Raw genomic sequence first — 27,846 nt, forward strand, 5'->3', positions numbered from 1 at the left:
GCAGAACAAGACCACTATCCATTTTCTTTCTCTTCCTTTGTCGTAGCACAAGGTGACTGATGCGAGTATAATTCACACAGTATTTGCATCTATTAACTATTATCTCCTAGGAAATAATTTTTTGGATCTGGGAAAAAGTGATTACAAAACACCTTAAAGGTGAGAAACAAATGCATGCCATCATCTTCTCAGCCTAACAATTGTCCCTGCTTTTGCAGTCATCTGAACGAGTTTTGCTCTTCTTTAGATTAAACAAACACATGCTGCCGAGATGCATGCATTGCTTCTGAGGTAGATGTGAAGGAGAAGGCCTAGGTGACAAAAATAACTTTCAAATACATGTTAGTATATTCACAGTGCAAAGAACATAAAAGAAGGCAGGAAGCAGGGGAGGGAAGTGTCTCTTTCTCATATATTTAAGTGACAGTACAAGTAGCAGTGACTTTTTTCCCTGAACCGCTCACAGATATGGGACCATTGCATAATCTTGAAATAATCTTGTAAATTCTATTCACATTTTTTCTGAACATTACAGGAATCCACAGAATTAAGAGAAAAATCATGATTTTTTTTTTTCCACTCATCACTCAAACAGATGCAAAATAGATCAAGTTTTCCTGTAAAAACAGCCTCGTCCTACTTTACGAACTAGTTATTCCTAACTGTAACCACCTCCCCCTGCACAGGCTATTATGTAGTGCTAAGAAGCAGCTCCAGTCTCTACAAACCAGCCATGATGAACAAGTTGGTTTGTGGCAAACAGAAATCCATACACACACAGAGGAGTGGCTGATGGAAGCAGATGTGCCTGTGCATCCCAAGCCTAAACTCATCTGGGCAAGTAGCACTAGGAAAAAGCACCAAGTGAAGGGAGAAGACGCACAACTTGGTGTAGAACTGGAAAAAAAAGAGGGTGAAGGGAATGAAAGCATACATTTTTGAGATTCCACCCTGGTAAAATCTTGGACTAAGATAAATTTCACTGACATTTCTGCAGATACAGGGATAAAAGTCTTAAGAGATTCAATGTGAAAAGTTATTTAAAACATGTACAAGTTTAATTTGATAGTCAGCCTTTCAGTCAACCTATTTTCTGCACTTCAGTGAGGGCAACAGGGGAAAAAAATATTTAAATCTTATGAAATAATATGGAGAAAAGCATTTTCCATTACAGAATGAATTCTTTTAGGACCACATGGAAAATGTCCTTCAAGGATACCACCCCTTTGTGGCATCTTAGATAGCCTGCATGACAAGCACGTATCCAATCAGCAGGTAACTCAGTGTCGACAATATAAAGACAAAGGCAAGTCAAATTCAATTTTACTTGAAGATACGGCTTTTTAAAATACCACAGAGGCACAAAGGCATTTTTGCAGTAAAAAGGCAGTTAGGGCTTTGCATAGCTTACTTCAAGAGCAGCAACATATAGCTTTTGTTACACTGAAAACCAAAAGCATTTTGCTTGAACCTTTTCCAGACCATCCTTGTTCTCTAACAGTTTTTCTCTACCTGGTATCTTTTTCTAGTTTTTCATTCACGTTCTTCAGGGTTCTTGACAGTTTCACATTATCATCCTGGAGAACTTCTTAAAAATAAACCCAGAATTCAAATCAACATACTCCTGAGCCCAACTCCAGGTCCCTTTGCTGTCTGCCATACCAGTACCGCCTCATTCCAAGCAGCCCCTGCAGCACATGCAACCTGCTTCTCCATCCAGCTGCATTACTGAGTTTGCACTCCTGTAAGGGTCCACTCCAAGAGAAACGATTTCCACTTTTAATTAACTTCCTCTGAAGCGCCTAATGTGTCTTTCATAAGACATAATTGCCTTACCTGGCCTATGCTAATCTACTATAATCTAGTGTACACATTTCTGAACCTACCTTTAAGAAATCTGCAAGGCCATTAAATGCACCAATCACAACAATATGTTTTCCCAATTCAGGACAACATACAGGAACAAAATGCCCAGAACCGCTCTAGTTAACTACTGTGGGGAGTTTGGAAGAAACTTTCTTGTAATTTTGTAGAAAAGCATGCTGTGTCTTTCCTGTGTGAGGGATTTGTAATTTGGAAATAATACACACTGTAAAACATCTTTTTATTATGTCTGAGCATGCTTTTGAACATGTAAAATAAGTACATTACAAAAGCATGGTACTTCATGATTTCTGAGTTAAATACACAGTGTTAGTCTCCAAACAGACCAGTGTGGTGTCTCTCCTCCACATCCTTACCCCCTCACCACCCCAGGCTTTCAAAGTTGAAATCAGTGCCATTTGGGTGTGTGTACACATGCGTGTGTGAATCCCTGCAGGTCTGGGTAGCATCATCTTCAAAGTGCCTCTGAGGTGGCATATTCACTTTTTCCCAGTGAAAGCTATGGACTGGAAAGAATAAGTTCTTGCAGTATTAAGTTATTTAATACTTCAATACTGTAACAGATTAAAAACAAACAAAAACCAAACCTCGTACAAAGACCTTCTCCCACAGTGGTTTTAAGGCAGAACAAAAATTGGTTTACATCAACAAAACCCTCCTCATAACTGGGTCAGAAATCGTGTCTTTGGAAGAAAAGTTGCTGTTAGTTAACTCCCAAGCTTCAAAGAAACTTCTCTGTAGTGTTTCCTTCAATAGATCTCAAGTCATGTTCAGATATTGCCATCTTACACTAACCCAAACAGAACGGTATGCTGTGAAGGGGAATCAAACCCCTCCTAACAACCACAGATGTTGGGAGATCACTGATGCCAGTTACAAAGGCTCCCTACCACCTGCCTTTGTAATATTTACTTGAAAAAGATAAACTGGCATCACTTAGTAAACTTAGTTCTAGTCAAAGGCCTGGTATACCCCATTTCACAGGCAGGAGAAAAATATAGGTTTACACGCTAGGGCAGAAGAGCGTCTATGTTAAACACCAGAAGGGCTGAAGTCTCTATCCTGACAACAGAGTAACAGCACTCAGTGGGATGACAGAAAGATGGAAGAAGTATGACATTTCTTCTAGGGCTCCAATATTTTTATAAGCAGTCTAAAACATACATAGATGTCCTGGCTTCAAGAGACATGTACAAAATGGAAATCTCAGCAGAAGGCAGGATTGGAAAAGCTGAGGGACCTGCTATGAGAACCAAAACCCCCCTCAATAAACTCAAACCACCTCCTTCAGGTAGACAAAAAATAAGGCAGGACAATTACTGTCATTGGAAATAGTTTGAAAAATAGTTCTCTGCATTCCAAACGGACTGATCCTAAGTCAAGGATTAGGATGTAACAACGAGCAATGCAAGCAAAGGGTGGAGCAGTGTCCTGAAGGTAGAAGAGGTACAGCCTTGATTCACATAATTCAAGAATTTGACAGGATACAATTTTCCAAGGTTAGCTTCTCCAACAGATACAAACTTCCATACTTTTCTCTTTGCTGTTCATAAGTATTTTTGGCTCGTCAACATACATATGGATTTAAGAAAGGCTGGGAATTGGACTTGCAAACAATATTTGACAAAATCCTTTTACGCTACTAAGAAAATCGTGGTTTATTAGAGAAGGCAATTATGCAGATTAGAAAGCAGCAGAGAGATACAGAAAATACATGAGAGCAAAAGAAACAGCTTTCAATAAGGCAAAAAAAAAGATCAAGAGAGAGATGCCCTCAGCTGTATACCAGGGTGTGGAAAGACATGAAGGCAACACCTCCTCTCCCTTCCCCCCAAAAACCTGAACAGCTAAAATCCACAGATGACAAAATTATTTACAGTTGGCCAAAACCAGAGAAGACTGGAAAGAATTCCAGATGAACCATACAAGGCCAGGCCAAGGGGCAAATTAAATCCACTGCAGATCAATAAAAAGCAAAGTGCATTTAAATGAAAAATGCGAAGCACTCAAAACTCATTGTTGGGTTTAACGGTTCTGGAGTAACTCAATATTTGAATCAAGTCTTCAGCAGATAAATGAAAAACACTGCTAGATATGCAAAGATACAACTTAGAAATATTATCTTTTTTTCTATTTTAAAGACGAAAGCGCTCACATGATTATCTAAAGGATAAGACCAACAACACTGTTGTGCCACAGCATAAATCAGAAGCGTGTTCTCCATCAGAGTGCTGTGTTCAGCTCTTATCATCTGATCTCTTCTTAAGATAGCAGATATAGTAAAAGGTTCAGAAAATGGGGACAAGAATTATTCAGGACAAAGTCAGATTTCTGTACAGAAAGAAATTGAAAAGTTTGAAGCAACCACACTAACAGGAGATCGATAAATTATCAAGGATATAAAAAAAAGAATTATGAAAGACTGCAGTGCTCCTATACACTCCTCATGCAGAAGCAAGGGCACCTTTGAAACAGCAATACTCTTAAAGCTGCTAAAAGGAAATATGTGTGTTTAGCTGGTTTGGTTGTATGGTGGTGCTCTGTTGTTATTTTTTAATATTATTTTATTCAGTGCTCAGTTTGCACAATATTTTGCCACAAGCTATGACAAAGACCTCGGAAAGATTCAGAGAAAGGCTGCAGTTTTATATATTTGCCTGCCCTCTCTGTATTTGCAGGATGTAAGATTTTCACAGTGCAGGACCAAACACCAACAGAAAAAGCTCAGAATCTCCTCTTTGGGACTTCAACATAACTGTCCACCTTCAGATAAAGGACATGTTAAAGTGTCAGGTACTGCCCTCGCAAACAGTAAGCAAAGGACACACATATCTGGAGAACTGGTCCCTTAAGATACCTAATCCTCTGCAGAAGCGCAGAGTGGTATGTCCACACTGTAAGGCAGAGGAAGCCAGGAACAAGGGACATATAAAGCTTTGTCATGAGACTTCCGACTAAGGATGATAGGTACAGGGTAGTTGCACACTCTGTTCGGAAGTGGTCTTTGCAATGCTTGGAACAAGAAACTGTACTGATTTCTCACAAGAGGGCCAACAGCGAAGAAACTGCTGGGTTGCATCAGGGCAGTGCCATCATCAGGGCCGCGGTCTGGCACAGACTGCCTCTTCCAGACACCATCCCTTCACAGTGTTCCCAAAAATGCTCATACGCAAGGTATTTACAACAGGAGCAAGTTATTTTTGCCATTAGTACTACAGCATACACTCTTCACCAACTTATTCCTGAGTGTACGAGCCCCGTGTTATGCATGACAGCATGAGAGATTTTTGTATCTAGAAACCATCCCAGAACTAGGTTAGCCTGGCAGGCTTGCAGCACTTCATTTACATATGAGTCAATCCTTCTGCAATACAAACATCAGTGATGCATTCCCCACTGTCCTTCTATTTATATTCACTATTTAACCTGCAGGCAGCCCGAGTTAATTAAACAAATCAATCCCATTGAGATAATTGTGTCTCAAGCAAATTAACACAATTAGCCTTTTAAAAAAGAAAATCCAAGCACTACCCGCTATATTTCTTCATATAAATCATGTGCTCGTTCCTTCAACTCTAGGTTCGGGGTTGTCCAGGAACCTGCCTTAAAACGAAAAGTATAATGACACATTACCCGGCTGACATTTGACTGTTATAACCAGCTTCTCTGTTTACATCATTCACTTCCACTGAACTCAGAGGCGCCTGTCAGAAATAAACATCCTTACAGGAGAAGGATGCAAGGAAGGATCCCACTGCACTGGACACTTCACAGCTGTATCACTTTGAGGACAGTCGCTGCTCCAAAACAGAACATTACGCTGGCACTTAACAACCACAGTGAGATAAGCAGTGAGCTAGTTAATTGGAGATACCAGGAGTTAGAGGCATTCTTCATCCTTTCTTCTCCAGTTCAAATTTACAGAAAACCCTCTGGAACAAAGCTGAAGTTCTACAAATGACATCTTGGTACCCATCCTCTTTTGGAGACCCACACCAAAGCTGCTCTGGCAGTTTAACAGACACCATCATCCTCGTCCACCCGCTGTGTTTTCAGGGTGTTTTTCTTCCCTGGGGCAGCCTCAGAGCAACCCAACACATCAGCCACCCCTGGTCACAGCTCACCCTCCACCTGGTATCTCAACCACCATGCACCAGCATGGCCAAATTAGAGGCATGTATGCTTTTCTACAAGCCTTGGTAACAGAAGACGCCACAGCTTTTGGCTGAAGCTGGAGACATCTCCAGCTACTGCATGAAGACTGAGCAGAGCTACTCCGTCGGAGCCTGTGAGGAAAAGCGGTGAGAAGCGCCGAGCACCCTGCAAACTAAAAATGGAAAACTTAAGTAACAGGCCAACGTGCAAAACCACGACCTCGTCAGCTGAAGCATCTAACAAACCCCACTCTTTCAAGAGATAGTAAAACATCTATGCAGTACATTTGCGACTGTGCAGACTGAGACCTCACAGTCGCCTGTGACGGTTACTGCGTTATTTCACATGAGCCTGTGAGCAGCAAGGGTTGCTTGAATGCAGGAGACTCCATTTCACAGCTCCTGAGAAACTGCTGAGCAGAGGCAGGTAAGTGTGTGTGTATATATGTGCATACGGGGAGAGAGAGAGAGAGAGAGAGAGAGAGAGAGAGAGAGAGAGAGAGAGAGAGGGAGAGAGAGAGGGAGAGAGAGAGGGAGAGAGAGAGAGAGAGAGGGAGAGAGAGAGGGAGAGAGAGAGAGAACAGAGATGTTAACGAACTAACCAGTAATAACTGTCTTCTGGTTTCTCTTGGCAGATGATTCAAGGAGGGGCAAGCTGCTCCTCCCAGTGCCTCCCGCTGGCTGCTAGGCAACTGCAGCAGCCGCACAGGGGCAGGCGGGCATCCAGCATTAACATCTTTCTCTTTCTGAAGGATTTAAAAAGGCTTAGTGGTACATTAGCTGCAAAACTGAGTGACTGACAACTGGTAACTGGTGCTGAGTTCCTGGGAGTAATTACAGGGATAAAAAAGGGAAGAGAAGTGATGGGTGGGAGAGCGGAGGACGGCAGGGCACCAGACTGGCACACTGCTGCCTGGGCACCATGCACCAGTGAGGGAGGTTATGCAGGAGGTGATTTAATGGAAGACTCCCCCATACTCTTTGCAAAAGCAAAATACAGCACTTTGGGGTATATTTTTTTTAGCATACGAGAACTAAAGCATTTTTCCCTCTCAGCATATTTCTCATCCATGTGGCACCATAACCAATGAATTGAATCGGCTCCACAAACATAGCTAAGATGGTAATGGCACTGCTCCCTACACAGGTGCTCCAAACATGACTCTGGACCATGCTGACCAGCAGCCAGGCCAGCCAGCCTCCCACCTTGCCAGGGCTCTGCTATTGATCTGCCCCACAGAGCTCTCAGCCTTGACCCCAGCCAGCTGCCTCCTCACTGATGAAGCACGATCCCTCTGCAGACCATGCAGAAAAGCAGGTCACTGAAATGGGCTTCTCCTCCCACAAAATTATTTTTCTGGCTTGGATCCTTTCAGTGATTTGGTTCACCAGACAGCTGCACGAGTGGGTCAGTCAGCACAGGCAAGGGTGGCCCCTTCAGCCACCCACTAGTGGGCCACGAACCTGCGGTCCCTGAGGTACCACTGAAACCCTCCCCAAGTGGGAGACTGCAGGCAGCAGCAGGTAAAGCAGCCCCTTCCACAACCCCATGGGGCAAGAAGTATCTAGGTGGGATGCTTAAAAGGGCAGCGTTAACATTTTACAAAGGGTATGCAGTTTACACTCAGCGTTGCCACTGACTATCCTAAAAACCCAAAGTTTCACTAGTGTCTGGTTAGGGAGTGCACTCTAGGAGGGTCCTACACAAATCAAGTGAGTCCTACTTAAACTGCACAGACAAGCAAGGGATGAAGTTGGCTCCAAAGTCACATACTGGGACAAACAGGCAATCATCTCCCATTTCTTGTATGACCGTTCTGAATTGCACACTGCACTTAGCATTTTCATTATCTCCACAAACCAGTGGCATAACCAGAAACTAGTTCTTATTGATTAAAAAAATATCAGTACTCTTCATGAAAGTTAGAAGTCAACTTGATTTATATGGCACATAAGCCTTCCACTAACCTGATATTACACAGCCCAAAAATCAGAATGCTTATACATAAAAATACCTACTTTTTATTATAAAATGAACTTAACAGCATATCAACTCAAAACAAACAGCACAAGCTATTGCATATGTATCTATATATCATTTACAAGTCAGAGTTAAAATGGATAACAGATATAGCAGGAATACAAAAGCACTTTATTATAGGGTAGCCTGGGAAAAGGGCTTATCATAAAGTATATTTAGAAAACCTTTTCTGTGACACAGGAGCCACAGACACAGATGTCCTGTCATAAAGAATTCATTATTTACAAATATACTACAGAACACTCCATTTGCAATTAAGTACCATAAATAATTCACATCAAATATGTGTCAGAAGTGAAGGCAGTGGCATTTTATATGCCATCCTCATGAAGCTCCCCATACTCAGTGAAAACAGAGTTCTGCCATAACATCGCAAACACAAGTAGTATGCTGGGTTTTCATTAAAACATACGCTTCGTTCTCCACAAAAGGCCTCCTCACCAACACAATTTAGATAGAGACTTCTACACAAGCATTACCACTGCAGGGACAAGAAGTGCAATTTATTTGTTTTTAAGACATTAAATTGCACATATAAATTTTATATTCACCCCTGTAACTAATATCAAATTGCGAACTTGGGTCCACTGCCCAGGTGCAGCAGTGTTGCACAGCTCTGCCTTGTGTCCTCTGCTCCAACCCAAAGAGGCCAATCCAGAGTCAGGCAAGAAACTCAACTAGTGAGATCTCTGCCTCTCCGAGAAACACAGGGCAATGTCTATTGCAAAAAGTGCATCAGAAGTTTGACACAGCGATGGAAACACACCTCTATTTGAAGTTAGATTATGACAAACTTTATTTTATGTGGCTAAACAAACAGTCACAAAAAAAAAAGGTCCAGTTGCTACTGATACGGAATGGATCTGAATTGGCTACCTAAGGGTGTAGGGTCTCTAGTGCATTAGCTTTTCATTTTCCATGACCTGTGCAAATTCGAAGATCAAGCAAAAATTGCATAAAACCCTTGATCATAAGTTCATTTTCCTCTCTGTTCTACTTGTACCGTACTTTACTCCAGCAGGATACCTGCATGGATGCAAAAATTCATTCGTCTGACTCCTTTCATCTTCCTAAAAAAATGAAGAAACCACCAATCAAAAAAACCTCAACCCTCAACTACTGGAAAAAAAAAAAAAAAAATGCCCCTCAGAACGCTTCCCTGCTCTAACTACAGATGCCCCTCTCACATGGATGGGCAGGCAGAACTTAAATTCTGTTTTCTCCCTTTTGAGTCATGAATCAAAACCCAGCAGATGTGTCAAAGAGAGAAAAGAAACAACAAAACAGAAAACCTCACCAGCCTACTAAAGATGGTACCAGGAATAAACACGAGCACAAACACCAGACTTGGCTGGTACCTCATTTCACAGCATCAGGTGTTCTCTATCCACCTCCCACAGACCCAGAAAACAGGACAGACCACTGTGATCACCTGTCTGACCTTCCACCCAAGGCATGCCACAGATCTACATGCAGATATAGGACTTTGTTGAAGTCCAGAACGCATACACAGCAGCGGTAATCTCCCTTGCTAGAAACATGTAGTCCTAACTCGCAAGTGATCAAGAATCCGCCACATCCAAAGGGAGCTGTTTCAGTGAGTAATTTATCCTATTTAATAATTTGTGTGTTACAACTAGCCCAGATTCATCTGGTTTCAACTTTCAGCTATTCGATCTCATCACACCTCCTCCTGCCAAAGTGAAGAGCTTTGTACTTTCTTTCCTCCATAGATATTTGCAAAATACACCTCAGCCACTTCACTTAAAGTGAGCATGCTAGTCTTTTTGTTTAAAAAAAAAAGTCTAACAGTAGAACAGTTTTTCAACCTGTAATCAGTCTGTCTGCTCTCTAAAACCTTTTTTTTCTTTTTAAAGCATTTTTTTCTAAAGCAGGCACATAAGAACTGGACTCAGTATTCCAGTAATGATCCTGTGTCATCACACACTAGTAAAATACTATATACTCCTACAGGACATGTTTGGCTTTTGCATCCAAAGACCATATTCATTCTTTTACTTGCACTGCAAGGACTCTGTATTTTGTTAGCTTTTTACCATCACCCCAGAACCCTTCCAGTGTAAACTGCTCTGCAGAATGTAGCAAGCCCTTCCCTCAGCATAATGTACAGAGATGGACTGGCCTGTGCTAACATTCATACTACTTGAGTAAGTCCATACCGAAAGGAAATTAATCCCCTGTGTAACAAAGGACATATCATTATTTGCCATCCTCTGATTTTTGGTGGCATTTTCAAATTTAAGAAGAAATTATTTTGTCCAGTAAAATTATCGGTGATCTTGAAATAAAATTATCTCCGTTCTACGAACTAAAGGCTTGTAGTTACTTCTCCCTTCCCTTTCCAAATAATCACATTGCCTCATCACCCATTTATACCGACTGCCATTATTTCTCTTCACTTCATACACAGAGACATACATAAATGCAACAGAAGTCCCAGTATAAAATGTGTTCCTCTTTGCAGAAAAACGCTGAAGAGCACTGGGTGTACATTTTATGTCCTCGCAAGTAACTGTATGGCATACTGTTGTATACTGGTCCATTTTGATGAGCACTAGATACAGCATTCTCAAATGTAGCCTTCACTCTCCCCTCACAGAAAAGCTTTACAAGTTAAAACATACCCTGGTTAAGTGAATGCAGGATTGCAGTTTGTTGTTTCGGGTTTTTTTTTTTTTTAAATGTAGTATCTAATAAAGCATCAGCAACATTAACATTATGGTTATTAGTTTACTTAATATGATGATGCTCCATTAGACAAAAGATAATACAATTGGAGGCTGGAAATTAACTATGGAAACATGTTGATATGGTTATATGGAGTCATGAAACTTTTTCAAATGCAGAAGCACTGTGTCTACAATGCAGTTTAAACAAGTTAACTTATTTCAACTGTATATGCATAATAAACTTCTGCTCTATTCTGTCATATCAGATACTCATTCTTCCAATAAAATTTTTTTTATTTTGTTTTTTATATACAATAAAGCATTTAATGACTATTAAAAAAACTATGGTTGAAGCTGAGTCAGAACAACCGTCAGAACATAGGGCTTATAGTGCTTTCAGCTCAGAAAGAATGCCTATCATTATTAAATAGCAGTAATATTCATAGACAAAAGTACTAATTTAGTTGTACTACATTTGCTTTTCTGGAGTAAGAAAACTTTATCTTTTAGGCAAATATCACGAGCATTGCAATGATGTGCTGGAAAAGTAGCATGCATAAAGAGGAGCAGGGACAGAAGGGTCTGCACCCATCGTCACAACAGAGCTGGATCTCAGTTGATGTTACAACCTACATGAGAGGATTCCCTTAAAAAGCACCAGACCCAAGTACCCAGTGCTGCTTTGCCCACGTGGATTTATTTAGGGGACGGAAACACCATAATGTAGACCTAAAGGTGTTCTTTTCCTAGGCTAAAGTTTAATAGACCTTTAGCTTTTTAACAAAGGTCAAAGAAGTTTCAACACCTCTCCTCAGGTTAGCATTGCTTAAGTAAAACTAGTGCAGCCGTTTGTTGAACCCTAGTTCAAAAGCAGAATTAATTACTAGCCACAAAGCTTCCCCCAGGATATTTACCTGATTAGCTAAGAACATATCTACAGGAGCCCATTTAAAAATAAAATGTTTCATTGGCCAGAACTAACAAAGGATGGCCAACCTGCCCATCAGAAGAACAACCTGATCATCATGTAGCTGTTCCTAAATAGCCAAGCTGAGGACTTGCTTCTCTGAATAAGAGGGCTTTGGAGATTTTTTTTGTGTTTTGACCTCCATCACAAAGCTAAAGGGTAGCTGTTTCCTCATTTCTGAGCGTGCTAGTATCCCAAGCAAGGGAGAGGCAGGGCTTTCACTTCTCACCTGCTCACAGGAAGTTCACACCTCACTGTTACCCACTAAAATAACTGAAATACAACAAAAAGCTCCAGCCATCCGAGACGACACAAATCTTTCCCACTTTCTGTGAGCTGGCTTCAAGTGAACTCAACAACTTTTGTAAGCCCACATCAAGTCTGTAGCGGAGAAGCAGCAGAGCCTGGGCAAGGCAGACAGAGACACTCCAGAGCTGGGGACAGCTTGGACAGGATAGCAAAGATTCTTCACGCACACATGCACGCACACACAAAATATGAAGAGTGCCTGCATCTCAGCGACACCGAGCGGAGCAGATAAAGGCATCACTTGAAAGGACAGTGGACTTAAAATGCAGCTTAAAACGCCACTAACTGTAACTCTGCTGTTGGGTTCCATATTGGCCTTTTTTTCAGCTTTTGAAGTATGATCCAAACAGCAAAGTAGGCCAAGACCATTTCTTGTAACTTCAGATTTCTAATATAGGTTCCAGCCAGTCACTTAACTCTGCGCTTGTCTTTTGTGGTTGCATGTATTTCCTATTTAAGAAAAGGACTATAGCAGTTCCTGGTTTGTCACATTTTCTTCAGCTAAAAAGTTTGAGCAGCAGCTTCCTCTGCTGTGCATTACTCTGCATCGGTGAACGCTTTCTCCCCTCTCACCCTGCTCAGAAACGCAAAGCTGATTTACAGACATGAGGCAACGAGATGAAGGATTTCAAAACCACATCCATGATGCCAATCCATGGGAGTTTTTTTCCTCCATACCTAGGTTTCAATCCTCCCTTCTCCATCTGCACTCTCCAGCTCTTTCAAAATAACGAGCAAACATTTCTCCAGCTTCACAAATCTGGCTCATTTCATTTTCCTTGTCATTTAAGAGATACTATTAATACCAAATAGTTTGTGTGTAAGAACACAGTGCACTTTCTAAAGCTTTATTCAACGCATCCTGTGATCTTCCACTGAAAGCATTAATTTAGCACCTTCATGGTACTTCTGAGGCACATATTATAATTCATCTCACACAGTTGGAAACTCAGAGGCACGCTCAGGCTAAAGCAACTTGCTGTTGGGTTAACCACCAGAACTTGCATCCCACCTCCCCAAGCTCATTCTGTATTTCAGCACCTCTGGCCAACACTTGCTCCAGCGCTTCCTGCCCCGCATCTAACTTCAGGAGTTGTCCCTTCCCTCCTCTATTACCACCTATATAAGTCTCTGGCAGAGCTTCCCAGACATCTTTTTTCCCCAAGAATTTCCTAAGATTAAGTAATTAAATCACTAAGGAAGAAGTTCATCACCTGCTAAGGAAACTACTTATACAAACAACATTCTCACCAACAGCAACCTGTATGGCTGTGTTCCTACATCCCAGATACCAGGCACACTGGCTGAACGTGAAAAGCTGATGTTAACCCCTTCCAAATGAAAAGAATACTCTCAGGGTCTGGTCTTTAAAAATAATTTCCCTGGCTAAGCAAGAGACTACTGCTAGTAAAATATCACATAAGTCTCAATTTGTTTTAAACAGGAGAAAAAGAACATGGAAGGTCAGTCTCCCTCTCTCTCTCCACCCCTCAACTATTCTTCAGGTACACTTTTATGTAATTGTATAATAGTATTCCTTTAATAAGAAGTAAATATAAAAATATACAAAAGAGGACAAGCAACCAGAAAAGGAATAACACTTTAATTATGGCAACATCTGAAAACATAAGGCAATAATTGCAAATTTAATCAGTAGTGAAAACCAAAATCATGTATGAAATGGAGGCAGGCTAAGCAGATGTGAACTTGCCTTACATGACAGACAGCTCAGGAGCTCCTAATTGCACGTGACTGTACATGGGCTTAAGGAGCACTACTTGTTTTGATTCTTGCACCAGGATCCATCAACATGACATCTGGACACACAGCCCTCTTTCTTGTTTTAATAGAAGTACTTTAATAATCCAAGAGAATATGCTGTCGTTAACCACTGCTAGCTATGGTTTTGCTGAACAGTGGCCATTGCTACTCTTACTCAAACCTCATGCAATAACAGGTCTCACCAGAAAATGGTGGCAGAGCTTCAGATTATCCTACAGGTGACCCTTAAGTACCTGTTGAAACCTAAATCAAACAATAGTTTTCACCTCCTTTTGTGTCTCAAGTAGTGAGAGCCACAGAGCATCTCAAGACTCCACTCTTCACTAGGGTATTCAGAGCCTGCCATCTCATCCCTTTCGTTCCCTCACACCATGCCTGGAAACAGAAGAAACAAGAACACCCTCATCTGGCTCCAGCCCTCAAACCAGAACTGAGGAACAACAGCTGGTCTCTCCAAGTGACACATGTAGCATGCATTTATCAATTGCTAGAGAGATAATGCAGGCACCCCTCGATGGCTCTCCAACAGCCTCTCTTGGAAGAAATGGGAAGTCTTCTAGGTAGTGTGGTCCATCCAAAAGATCATCAAAGGAAAAAGTTACACAGCAAGCTGCACAGGTACATCCCAAGCACATTTTTCATGTTTTTCTATCAGTAAAAGCTTGCTGGATATCCTCCTAGCATTGTGTCAGAGAGCTCTACTTCAGCTGAGTGTTGTTAGTGAGATTGATGGTGTAACTAGTTCAACTTCAGAGAACACTTCTAGTGAAGACTTCATCATTACCCCCTCTTAAGGTTACAAAAGGGGATGATATTTTAAGCTGCAAACCAGCAGAAGAAAACAGAGAGGAACAGGACAGGAGAGAATCTGTTCTTCCAAGTTGTCTATTCAAGAAATCCAGAGGAAGTTTAAGTGGGACACAGTCAAGTCTACTCATTGCCTGTCTGTTTGTAATAGCACAGATATAGTATAAGGGCCAGAGAGCATACACTTTTCCTTTGTGTAAGAAAAAGCATGCAATTCTTAGAACAACACTCAAGTTTTCAAACTAGCAATGCACAGGATCAAAGTGACACCACTAGTATTTATTAGAGGTAAAACTCATCTCAGCCTATGACAGTCAGACCAAACTTAGAGTATTCCCTCACCACCAGAAGCTGGCTTTGGTGGGAGGGTGCCGTTACTCCAGTCCCCACAGGCTTCCCACGCTGCCCTAAGCGGATTACTTCAGTCACTGCAGAAATGGGCAGAGTGAGATGCATAAAATGAGGCTGTGTACAACATCCCTAGAGAAGTAAAGGTCTTGACCTTTTTAATCTCTAAGAGGTGTGTTCAAATACTATACTCACAGGCAACTGTTAAAATAAATCATGAAAGCAGTATACTCTTAAGGCTCAGCATTTGAAAGCAAAAGGCTAACGAAGTACTAAAGCAACATGCTTTTTTCCTCCTGATAAAATGGAGGAAAAACAGACCCAACCCTGTTGCATACTTTGTAGACAAATTCCTTTTGACAGTTTATGAACTTTTTTTCTTCCTCCTGTTTAACAAAATTACTTCAAAAATATAAAAGTTGGCAACATAGCTATCTCAGAAGAGGAAAGTTGCTGTATTCGTTATGGGTAAGCAGTGCACACACACACAAAAAAAAACCCACCCACAGGAAACTGAGAGCTATTCATTTAGCTTTAGCCAAGTCTTTGCAAGACTGTACCTTTTGACTACTAGTTGATGGTAAACGTGCAACTGTCTGGTACTTAATCTCATATAAGAACTAGACCCCAAAAAAGTATCAACATTAAATTTTACCTTCAAAAAAGAACACAAGTGATATGAATACTATTCTCTAGAAAAATGCTACTTAGCAAAAACAAAACAACTACTCCCCCACATATGTGCAATATTTAAAAGAAAGAATTCAAAGCTGTAATTATGTTCACACTAACCCCAACTGCAAAGTACAAGAAGTTCAGTTTAGGGATTCAAAATCCTGTGTTATCTCTAATGACACTATGTACCCCGCTTCCTCTCATTTTTGGTGGTGTTTTGTTTTGGGGTTTTTTGGTGTTTTTTCTGGGGGGGCAGGGGGAGTTGGGACAGTATTTTGGGGACCTGACGAGCCACTGCCATTACCAGGGATCTGAAAGAAAATAAGAAATCTCTTCTTGTCATCTGCACAGAACATGAAACCTAGAGCAACAGTAAGCAAAATCTGAATCAGGTTACTTTCTGGTAAAGTATATTTTTTGCCAGGTATAGTTTATCTAACAACAGCTGGTTTTAATACAGCAATAACAGAAAGTTACCAACTCCTAGGAATAAAAAAAGAACCACAAGAGTTACCCTTGGGGAATTGCATTCAGGAAGGCAACGATACTGTAAAAAAGACTGGGGGTCATGGCAGACACAATCTAGACACTAAACTTCCTGCAAGAATCTGCAGCTAAGCAAGGAAACGTAGCCTCTGGACGGATAAGAACATTATTTTGTATAAAGCAAGGGAGGGAGGGATAGTATTATCTGAAGAACAATAACAGCAAGGGCAACATGAATTTCTGGTCTGTTCACTTCAGAAAAGAAAATACCACAGGAACAGCTAAAGATTCAGAAAATACATCTTATATCAAGAGTTTTTAAAGTCTGCATATTTGGCTTATCAAAGAGGATAATGGTTATCAGTGGCTTACCGACAAAATGGCTAAATGTCTCGACCAAAACTTACCCAGAAGATAAAGAATACATTAGCCAAAACTACACCCCAAAAGATGCTGCTGGGCAGAGGAAAAAGTTTTGAAGAGTTCAGAATTAATCTCCTCTGCCTGACTGTACATAATTACAGTTGATTGATATGATGTGTAGTATGCTCAGACACTCATTGACAGCAAGCTTGCAAAATGCAGTATCCACGAGAACCACTTTCTACCTTATCCAGCTGACTAAAATGCTGTACAGTTCCTCTGGCGTTTACATCTTCCCCACTTTGCAGCAATGCTATCCATTCAGAAATACAGATCTCTGCATTTACTCAACTCCAACCAGCATGGCCCTTGGAGCACATCTCTTCAGAAGCACCAGCTGTTCCCTATGCACCCTTAGAATATCAAAATCAAACTTTGTCTTCAAAGTGCTCCACAGCCTCAGTTCAGGACATTAAATGCTTTTCCCAGAGCTCCAGGACAGACTGCGATCCATCGTTCTGCTGCTCTAACTAATGTTAATTGGTGCTGGAGACTCAAATTTTTGTGTGGCTAAATGAGAAACATGAAGTAATTTCCAAGTAGAATCACTCATGGCAGATCTGAGCACCAAAGCTTAGAACATCCAGATATTCCTCTCTCCACTTTTTAACTCATAGCAACCAGTATTAAACAAACATACCTGGACAATGCACTATATTACATCCCTCCATGGATCTAGAGAAACAAAGAAGTTTGCCATACTACTACTACAGTAGCGAACAAAACATGCCAGAATTTCTATAACACAAAACACAATTGCCTAAAATTCTTCTGCAAGGCAATGATTGCAATTTACAGCTGGGATATGTCTCCTTCCGTCATTTATAGTCAGGAGTTGGCATCTCTGTAAAGTAACAACAGAAGTTACGGACTCGCTGTAGAAATTACTGAGTAAGAGTTCTCTGCGCTAGTAAGACAGGATGAACAGATACGAGGGGCTCATTCTGGGGACAGAAGTCTATGAATGTAGTTCACTTAATATGTTTTCTAAAACTAAAGCCCGTTCCTTGGAGTTTATGAAGTCCACAAGTCATGAGTAGCCCCTGTAATTTCAAGGGGCACTAGCTGAGCATCAGGAGGGCAACCAGAGAGTAAACAAGAGTCACAGTTGGCTTTGCTTCTCAGGCTGCAGTCAGGCACCCACCCAGCAGGAACACTGACAGCCTCCTGCCCCATACGACCCCATCACCCAAATGGGTGGACTAGGGAGAGCCCTCAGCTCCTTAACACTTCAGCTCTGTGAACAGGAGCAGGAAGTTACCAACTGCAGCTGGGCATCAATCATGAACCAGGAGAGCAAATTTTTTTGTGGGAGATTAACAACAAACAAGCTTCTGCTGTTCTCAGAGCTCTGTCTGGGTACCTTAACTAATATTTTCCTTCAATGTAAATATCATGGGGTTTTAAGTTTAAGCTCATATGTGAATTTTGCAACTTTTCACTCACTGGGTCACTGGTGTCCCCCCAACATTGACTTTAGAATTTATTTTTTTTTTACTTAAAAACAGCAATTTACTGGCACATTTCAGGTTGGCAACCAAGCCTGAGCCTGGAAACTGCACGGCCTCCACACAGAATGGGTTTCAGAGAAAAAAAGCAGAACATTTCTCTATCTTGCTACACCAGCAGCAAACCGTTAGCCTCACTGCTAGGATTTCACCTCCAGCCTCAACTAAAATTTCCCTTTTAACTCTATCTGGCACCCTGTCTAATTCATTTAGCAAAGGTTTGATATGAAGAGGGGACAGTTAAGAAGGGAGCTGTGGAAGAGGGGACAAGAGGGGACCAAGATTCAAATGGTCAGTAGTGGTGGTTACCACTTCGGTACCAAGAGTCAATCTGACCTGTTTCATAGGTTAACAGGAAAACAAAACAGTCCCCACAGCCTGTTGTGTTCTTTGAGCCAGGGTTTCTTAACAAAAGCAAGAGGCCTCTCCATGCCAATGGTAACAATACACGGCAGGACCTTGACATCTGAAGCACAATAATCACTTCAACAGTAAGTTATAAAGGACTATCATTCTTTTTACTGACAGGGGCGCTGACTCAAAGACGACCAAGGGAGTTGCCCAAAACCACAACACTAGTCATTAGCAGAGCTGCAGTTATAAGTTCCTGGCTGCCGGCACTATTTTCAAGCACTGAAATTGTCAGCTGCCCCACAGCCACCAAGCTGGTACCCTGTGCGCACACCAGGTAGAGGGTCACCTGTTCCCCACACCACGGCTCCGAGCTCCAGTCACACCACCACCATCAGAGAAGGAAGAAAGAGGGATGCATCCAGCCAGGGTGGTGGGCTCAGTGACGAGCAGCAGCAGTGATGCCCACGTCACCCTGCTGACCTGCTCTGGCAGGTGCCCACCCCAAAGGGGCAGCTGCCACCCCCAGGGTCTGCCCTGATGCTCCCCTTGTGCCTGCATGCCTTTTGGGGCACAGAGAATTTGGGTCAGAAAAACAACACTAAGGCAAAGTCAGAGCTAGTAGTTTTGCCAGGTTTAGTACCCTGCATTGGCTCACTGAGTGGGGTAGGGTGAAAGACGGGCAATATGCATGCCGGAGACCACAATGCTAAACTACTTCCCATCTTGTTTGTGCTTTACATGCTCCAAGAGGAACTTCAGATCAGTTCACATCTCAAGCAAAAGCTGAAATGGCTCTTTCCATCTTAGCCTACAGCTTTAATGTGCATTTTACAGTACCAATTTCAGTTTCTCTTAATTGCTTAGTCAAGAGTGCAGAGTTAGTTACGTCTTACAGAACCAGCTAGCTCACAATGAGGAGATTCTATAGTGAAAGGTGGCCTTTTCTTATAAGGGTAGTTTGAAAATTATCAAATAGGTTAATTTTCCATCTCAATTTTTATAGAAGCAGCACAATTCTTATAACAAGCAGCTCGGGAAACCCAGTGTGACAGAGATGGGGAGGGAGAAGTGAGTATTACACCTCTACATTAGAAGCAGAAACACAGAAATTCACTTTTCATAACATGATTAGTCTTAATTTATATATAAACTTACATCTAGGCCTCTATTATATGAGTTGAACGTATTCCCCTGCTTTCTATATTCCACCTGGTATCTGCCTATACCAAGTTCTCCAGACATTCCTTCCAACTTGATCCTTTGAAGCTGACAGTTATCTACACATTCAGGCACCAAAGTAGTTTCTTCTTTTAGAAGAATTAAGCATTTACAACTTGCAACATCAGATTGTGCAAATATTCAAATTTTCTGGAAGAAAATGAAAAGGAAAAAGCATTTACCTTGATGTCTACATTTATGTAGATATTTTCTCCTCCCCCCCCCTAAACTTCGTTATCTAGAAGCTTTTCCATATGCATGAGAGTTCCCATTTTTTTCTCCCTGTGCTTTCCAGGTACTTTCCACCTATTGAGACAAAACAGCTAGACAGCACAAGGAAAGGAACTCAAATTACCTGTTTCGGTTTTATTCAAATTAGCTTTCTTATTCTGAAATATTTTCTAAGATGGCTTCTGTGGAGACAAAAATATTTATAGGCAATGTCAAAGGAAGTTATTAAAACTCATCTAGAAGTGATGCAAGAGTGTTGTGCTGGTGTGCACTAACGCAAGAAGAAACCACATTGCACCAGTTTAGACAGAAATCATGCTCTGACTTTGTCTTAATTTGGTCTCAGAATCAGATGTTACTCCCAGTAAAAACAACAAAAATACACCCAAAATACAAAAACCCAAAATATTTCAACGGGTTACCGTAGTTCTGCATGTGTCAAACTGGGGTTTTCACTGCCAAGACTCATTAAAAAAGAACAACCAGAAAGTGTTTCCAAAACAGATTGCTATTATAAAGTGCATTAACAGCTATTAATAAGGGAATATACATCAACCTAGTGCTTTTCAGATAATCAATATTAATTGGCAACCTAATCTGGCACTGTTAAGGCAAGTGACCTTGGAGCCGCAATTCGTCAGGTCTAAGCTAACGGCGGATGAAAATAGGTCTGATAACAGTTACTTCCTTGTCATTTCCTTCCAAAAATGACACAATGCCGTTTCAGTGATCAAAGTAATTTTTATCTTACAAACGTACCTCTGAAAATAGATTAGGCCTCATAGAACTATTTTATATTTATGATCTGAGCTATTGGGCAGACCTCATGTGGAACTTGACTTGCAGTTCACAAGGGCCCCAGGTTCGTTGGAAGGAAGTAAGATACAGGCACCGGAAAATACGGGGGAAGGAAAGGAAAATATTGGGTGAGAGGTCTGGCACCTATCAACATCACTGCAAGCTCACCAAGTCTCATAATTTCATTATTAGGCTTCAGGCATATTAAAAGAGCTATTTATCTTTTTTTTTTTATCTTTGACCCCATCACGTAATCAATAGGATGGATGCCGAAAGCCAGCCATTACAAGGAAGTCACCAGGATTAAAACAAGATTACTCCCTGCACAGACTGGACCATCCCTCATTGCTTTAAATGGGACTAAAAGATAAGCAACCCCTTTAATTGCAACAGCACTACAAAACACGCGAGTACTTCAGAAGTACTCCTGCAGAAGAAGAAACAGGAGGGAACAGGTCAGGAAGTACCCATGAAAACTGTAAGCAACCAAGGGAAAAACATGGACAGGAGGCACAGACAGGACCTGAGGGCACGCTTGAGGCAAGACACAGATGCCAGTCTGGAAGGATGGAAACCCAGGTGTAAATGGGCAGAGGGAATGCAGAAAGGGAGCAGGCAGTTAAAAATAAATAAATTAATAAAGTAATACTGATGCCAAGGTAGTAAGGGATAGTTTTAAGAGCAAGGGACACCTGACAGCTCCAGCCTTGAGAAGGAACATGACCAGGACACACACTCCTTGCAATGCAGGAGGACAGGGAGTGGGACAGTGGCACTCCTCCAGCCCAGGCTGCTGGGGAACGGATAAATGAGGCCCTCTCAGAGAAAGGAGAACGAGATACAGACATTCATAGTTCAGGATTAATTTCTGCCCTGAGAAGGTATCACACAAAACAAGGGCGGAATGTCTTCTTCTAAAGGCGAAAGACAAGAGCCAGTGGCAAGCGCTACTTCTTCCAGAATCTCATTTTAAAGCCAGTCCTGTGGTTGCTAGGGATCTGGCTCACAATTTGTACATGCCTGGGGCTGGCAATAAAGCTGTGGCAAGAGAAGGTGTCATGGCCTCAAGCTGCAGAACTTGCTAGAGACAGAGCCTTCTTGGTGGTTGTTTTATGAGGAAAGGGGAGAGTGAGCTTGCCCCGGGAGAGACAGTACAACATCAGCCAGCTGCAGTGCCACAAGAGCTGCCCATGTGACAGCACACAGGTTTATCAATATCCACTTCACAGAAAAGAACAGTACTTAAAATTGAGCTATATAATACAGTATATATACACTATATAATATACATATAGTACATGATGAGTAACGTCTTAGGAAAACACTAGTAGCTGAGTGAGTACAACTAAGGTGCTGTGCTGTTCTATATGCACACCAAAGAAGTCCCCAGCATTGCACTGACACTAGACAAATAAACTTCTCAGTCAACTGGATCTGCTAGACCAAACCAGTCTGAACGCCAGCATTTCTACCTACCCCATCCTGGCCATGCTGCTTGTGTCGATGAGAGTATATGCACGCCAGCAATGATGCCGTGGTAGGCACTGCACAGGCTCCAGCCACAGCAATGCCAGTGGCTGGCATGTGATGGGACAGCAGCTGAACCGCCTGTGCACAGAGGGGCGCTGCCACAGATCAGGCTGAACACACTCTAAGAAGTCCTGAAAGCAATTTTAATTACCTGTTCTTGGAGCATAGGCAGACTGGTTCGAACACGTGTGAGTGAGGAAGCTCGTTTACATAACAAGCAAGGTATGCATGTGAGGTGCTTTGTGTAATAGCACTGCAGACTGCAAGACCTCTCACCTGAAGAGATGTATTTTACCAACTATACACATACAAGACCACTTTGGGGTAGAGAGTAAGCCATTAAATAAAACATTCTTAACATAATTCAACAGTGGTATGGAAGAGGTTAGTTTGAATGGACAAAATGCCTAACACAAAAAACCTAAGCAGCAAGCAAGTCTTTGATTCTTGCATGCTCCACACAGTGCCTAGAGCCATTCAAAGTTTTTTGTTCTTGCTTGGGCAGCCACCCTCTAAAGGGTAACTCCTCTTAGCAAACAAAACCTAAATGGAAAAAAAAAACAAACCCCAAACTACAACAAACCAACAAAACCAAAGCCCAAAAACTCAAGAATGTCTACAAGAGCTAAATCTCTGAATCCATGGAAGAAGTCATTTAGTCCTGGTCCTCATACAATGACATCATACATTTAGCTGTTTCCACTACGTACCCCAACCGACATCCAAAATTAAGAACAGGGATTTTTGAGGCCTGTAGATGGCACAGAACTCAGGAAGACAGAGGAGACAAAATAAAACACATAGTGACAGAGCTGGATAGCCACAGGGTGGATCGTAAGTTGAAAGACAGTGACAATGCCTATGTAATACTACTACTGTGTCTGGCTGTTTGTTGTTTTAATATGGTTTTCCCAATGCCTAAGAGTTTTAAAGACAACTACTCCTCTCTGCCCACGGAAGCCTCTGAACCAGAAGACTGAAAAAAAAAAAGCACCTCTCTAAACACTGCCTTTTAAAAACGCTATTAAAAAAACCCAACCTTTTAAAAATCAGCAAACCTACAGCTTCCTTCAGCACATTAGTGACAGCAAATACTCATTTCAAACTCAACCCTAGAAGTTTTCTACTCATATAGACTCTGCCCTCATAAAGACATTCCAAATTCAAAAATACTGCAACAGGAAAAACAAGTTTTAAAGCGTAGAAGTTAAAACAGCTCAAAGATCTTTTTACCTTTCAAATGCCAGGACAGGGAGTGGATTGGGGGGCACAATATCTCAAAACTGAACAAAAACTCTTCTACCTCACCTGTTACTTTATAAAAACCTCTAGAACAGTAGGATAAGTATGACGTATCTTGCTAACCCCCATGCCTGGAAAGGCATACATTTTGGCTTCTGGACTTTGGACATCAGTTCACCAGGAGAAAGCACTGGGACAGAAGCTGTACAGAACAGCCATGGTCTCTGCTTACAGGGTCAGAGGCAGTTGTAACTTAAAATATCTCAATTATTTGCAGGGTTCTGTCAGGGAAAGAAATAGTTGTCTTCAACCTGAACAAGAAACCAGTGAGATTGTTTTGTGTAGGAACATGTTTATCTTACCCTCTCTCTTACCTTATCAGACACATCTCGTTCTATTCAGAATCCAACAAGTCATAAAATTCCATCTATAACAAAAGGAAAAGTCCATTAATACCTCACGATAACCTTACAATAAAAGGCTAACAAGCAGTTCAAGAAAAAATAGAAGTTAAACTTCTGCTGCCATTCCAGTATAATCTACACCCCAGGCAAGTTGCCCTCCCGTCTGTGGCAATCTGGGAAACCTGGATATAAAGGTATTAAAGATGTTGTAACATGTTCTGTAAGAAACACGCTTTTCCTCCTTCAGCAAGGATAACAGAGGTGGCCAAAGAGTACAGGTTGCCCTGCCGAGTCATAAATAAGTCTGCAGCATCCTCTCATTAAATTAAATGGGCATCAAATTACATAATGTGAATGGTTGTAAAATGAGACCAGTGGTAATGGCTAGAAATAATCACAGTGATGTTATATATCGTGGAGACAATTTTCCATCAGTGTATCAAACCTGGGTATGCAGCACCTTTTATCTCCAGGCCAAGAAACTGTCAGCATGCAGCCTTTCTTAAATACAGTAAAGCATGCAAGAAATGGATGGAACAAAGCTCTCATGTACAGGTTTAAATGACACCTACCCTGGACAAGTACATTTAATTTCTTAACACCTTTACAAACCAACCTTTCAATGCAACAAAGATCTTTTTATAACATAGGTAAACATGACGCAGTCTGGCATACCTGGGATCAGAGGAAAGAGTACCGCGCACCTAACCAACAGAACTGCAACCTTGGAATTGTCAATAAAATTTACAGTCATGATAGACTTGGGCTTGAACAAACACTTTTCCATGGCACTATTAAGAAAAGGAGACATGACCTGCAATCCAGGCAGTCCGTGAGTCACTAGGGCAGAAGGGAGGCCTCTCATCTGGCAACTTTGAAAAAATGTAAGTCTGCCTAGAGTGAGAAATGTGAATCAAGGATCTAAAAATCCAAACAAACCAATCCCTCCACACACCCTTTTAGCTTTTTCAGTGTCCTGCCCACAAGCCCTAGAAGCCTGTTTGTCCAGTGCCAGGCTGTAAAAGGACAAAGATGTCTGAGAGTGAAATGGCACACTGTCTGAGAGAATACTATTTAAAAACAAAACAAAACACCACACCACCAAACAAAAAACCCACAACCTTAACTCTTCAGTCCAGTTATCTGGAGGGAGATATGGCAGGAATGGAAGGATTTGAAGCAAATAGTTTTCAAATTTGCTTACTTTTCCTGTAGTGATGCTGGTAAGTGTATCCCTGTGCCTGAAGTACTAGATGAAAAGAAAACATTGTGTTTTAGTGGTCTGATGTCACAGATTTGCACCCTTGCTTCATTTTCCTTGGACACTGAGCAGCCACGATGCCAACAGACCCCAGCGGAAACCACAGGTGTTCAGTATCACAGGAAGGTGACATTCTTCAGTGTGCTGCACCGCCATTTCCCCACCAGCAAAACACAGACAGTGGCACATGGGTCCCCAGCTAGGAGGGCTGCCTGGATCCAGGGTCCAAGCTGCCTGCTCTTTCCCCCCTTTCTTTAAGTGTATATCAGTGTACACTTTAAGTGCTAAAAATAAACCTTTCATGCAGTAAATACCATTTTCTCATCTTCTACTGATGATCATTTATTTTTTGGCATTACCAGAATAATATGACAACATACTTCCACCACTACGTTGGTTTTCTTCATAGAAAACACAAAACAAAAAGAATGAAGAAGAGACCTTTTGTCCATGTGGCAGAAAGTTTTGAACAGAAGAGAGCCACTGACCAAGAGACCACTTGAGTATCCCTACCCTCCTATTCCCCTGCCAACCCAGTAAAATTCCTCAGAGCACAACCTCTTCCTGGCTATTTTCTGAGAAACTGCAGCAATCACACAAGAACAATGGAGAAGTTTGTTTTACTCAAAGAGTAAATGTTTTGCAGCTTCCAATGTAAATATTTTAATTAATGGATTTTTTTTTTTTAACTCTCTACTGCCTTACTTGCGTTCACATTCACACAGAGGTATCAGGACAGAAGCAACACTCAACTTCTATAGAGAGGAAGACAGAAATACAACATAGAAAAATGACATGTTTACTTCAGAAAAAGCACCTTCATAAGCAAATCAAAACTCACTGGGCATTTGCTGGGGGAGATCTGGGATGAAAAGAAATTTAAAAAAAAAAAACCAAGTCTGGTCATTTCCTGCATCCGGCTGAGGGCTCATGTTAGCTCCCATCAAGACAGTGGGCCTATTCTAATAGCCAACTTGTAGAAAACCACAACCTAATCTGTTTCCAAAACAACATTACACCCAATGACCAGGCTACAAGCGAAAAGCGTTGACTATCTTTTTGCCTCAGCCATCAGCACAGTGGCTTCTAACTACCCCCCATCGCTCTGCATCCACTTCACTGAAATGCTCAAATCTCCTCTTAATGATCCATAAACAAAGTGTTGTGGACTCTGTCAGCAGCATGGGACTCAGATTCACTCTCTGTGGGCAGGACTGTTTTGGTACTACAGAAGGTGGCTGGACAGAGATGCCAAGCTGTCCTGCAGATGTTCTTCTGGTGGTTTCTGGTTCCAGCAGCATTCCCAGGTGCAGGCAGTTCTTCCACTCTGAACGGTGCCTCCCCCCGCAGAAACCATCTCCTCCTCTGCCCCCAGATATAGGAATAGAGGTTGGATGCAGTATCAGCAGATGGCTGGCATTCAAGGTTTTTTTGTTTGGTTTTTTTTTTTAATTTTCTTTTTCAAATGAAGTGGGACACAGATGGTGCTGTTCCTGCTTTCCTAAACCCTGACTGAAACGTGAATGTGGACCTGTCTGAGCTGGGAAGCTCAACCCCATAGTATATTTCTGAAGAGCTGCAGAAACTACTGCATGGACCAGTTTAGCCTTAATCAGTCCCACATGTGGCAGTATCTCCCTTCCCCGCCTTTTATCTGAATGGGAGGTTTTGTTCTTCTTGTATTGACCTCACCACACTTGATGCCTGTTAGCGATATCCTTCCAGAACTTCAACAGGCAGCTCCATAGAAATTCCCTGCTGCTGTCAGCAATACACATGCTACCCCGGGTAAAATCCTCACCGTATTTTTCCAGAAATACTGCACTTGTACTCTTTCACCGCCTCATGCAAGATCTTGGCTGCGCACTTGCAAGACTTCCCAGATTCTGAGATTCTCACAATCACCATCCACACCAGCAGCCCCATCACCTCCAGGCCACTGTGGCGGTGGCACCTGGCTCATCACATCCTGCTGGGCAATGCCTAGCACTGGAAAGGATGGGAAGAGGCCCAGTGCCCTCTTTCCTGCAGGGGCTACTAATTGAAGGAAAAGCAATACCTCCTGATTGCAGCCCATGAGAACAAACCTTCCACAGTCCTAAATTAGTCAATGTTAGCTATCAGCCATGCCCCATTTGGATGGGGGACAGTGGGGAGAAAGAAGGCCTGGCTGTTAATTGAGAGAGATCCTCTAATTTGGTAGCAGCAGGAGACACTGGGGACAACGAGGCAATTGCTGTTTCTGCACAGGCAGCCTGAAGCTGGTGCTCACACAGAAGGAAGCAGATGTGAGCAGATATATCACCCCCTCACGGTGTGCACCCACCTCGGTACTTGTCTCCTGTGAAGGGTAAACTGATATGCCGGGCAGCACTGGCTGAGATCTCCCCTTGCGGCAGGGTGATTTGAAAACGTGTTTGCAAGACCTTTCCTGTCCCCACCAATGCCACAAAGCGAAACTAAATCTCCTGATCCTGCATTTCAGTGTTATCAGCCACTGCTATGATTGTACACAAACGTATGATAACGTACAATATCTTTGCTGGTGCGGAAGTTAAAGCTGACTTTAAAAAAAAACCAAACAACAAACCCAAACTATTTGTTTCCCCATCAGATTTCATGTTGTATGTATAGCCAGGAAAACACAGAGTAAGAATCAAAGTAGTAAATCTCTCTGCTCAAAACAATGCAAAATAACCCCATACCACTTTTCATGAAAGACCCGAGCGAGGAG

The 27,846-nt window shown here is 41.9% G+C and overlaps 1 protein-coding gene across 1 annotated transcript in view; it reads right to left on the reverse strand.

The window, feature by feature from the left end:
* The window catches only part of TRERF1 (transcriptional regulating factor 1), a 105,190-nt gene that overhangs the window by 52,106 nt on the left and 25,238 nt on the right, over window positions 1-27,846 (reverse strand). The window contains exon 2 of the mRNA XM_075088992.1: window positions 23,822-23,874. The gene's annotated coding sequence lies outside the window, so the exon portion shown is untranslated. The remainder of the gene's footprint in view (window positions 1-23,821; window positions 23,875-27,846) is intronic.

Source organism: Phalacrocorax aristotelis, chromosome 3, assembly GCF_949628215.1.
Source record: "Phalacrocorax aristotelis chromosome 3, bGulAri2.1, whole genome shotgun sequence".
Lineage (NCBI taxonomy): Eukaryota > Metazoa > Chordata > Aves > Suliformes > Phalacrocoracidae > Phalacrocorax > Phalacrocorax aristotelis.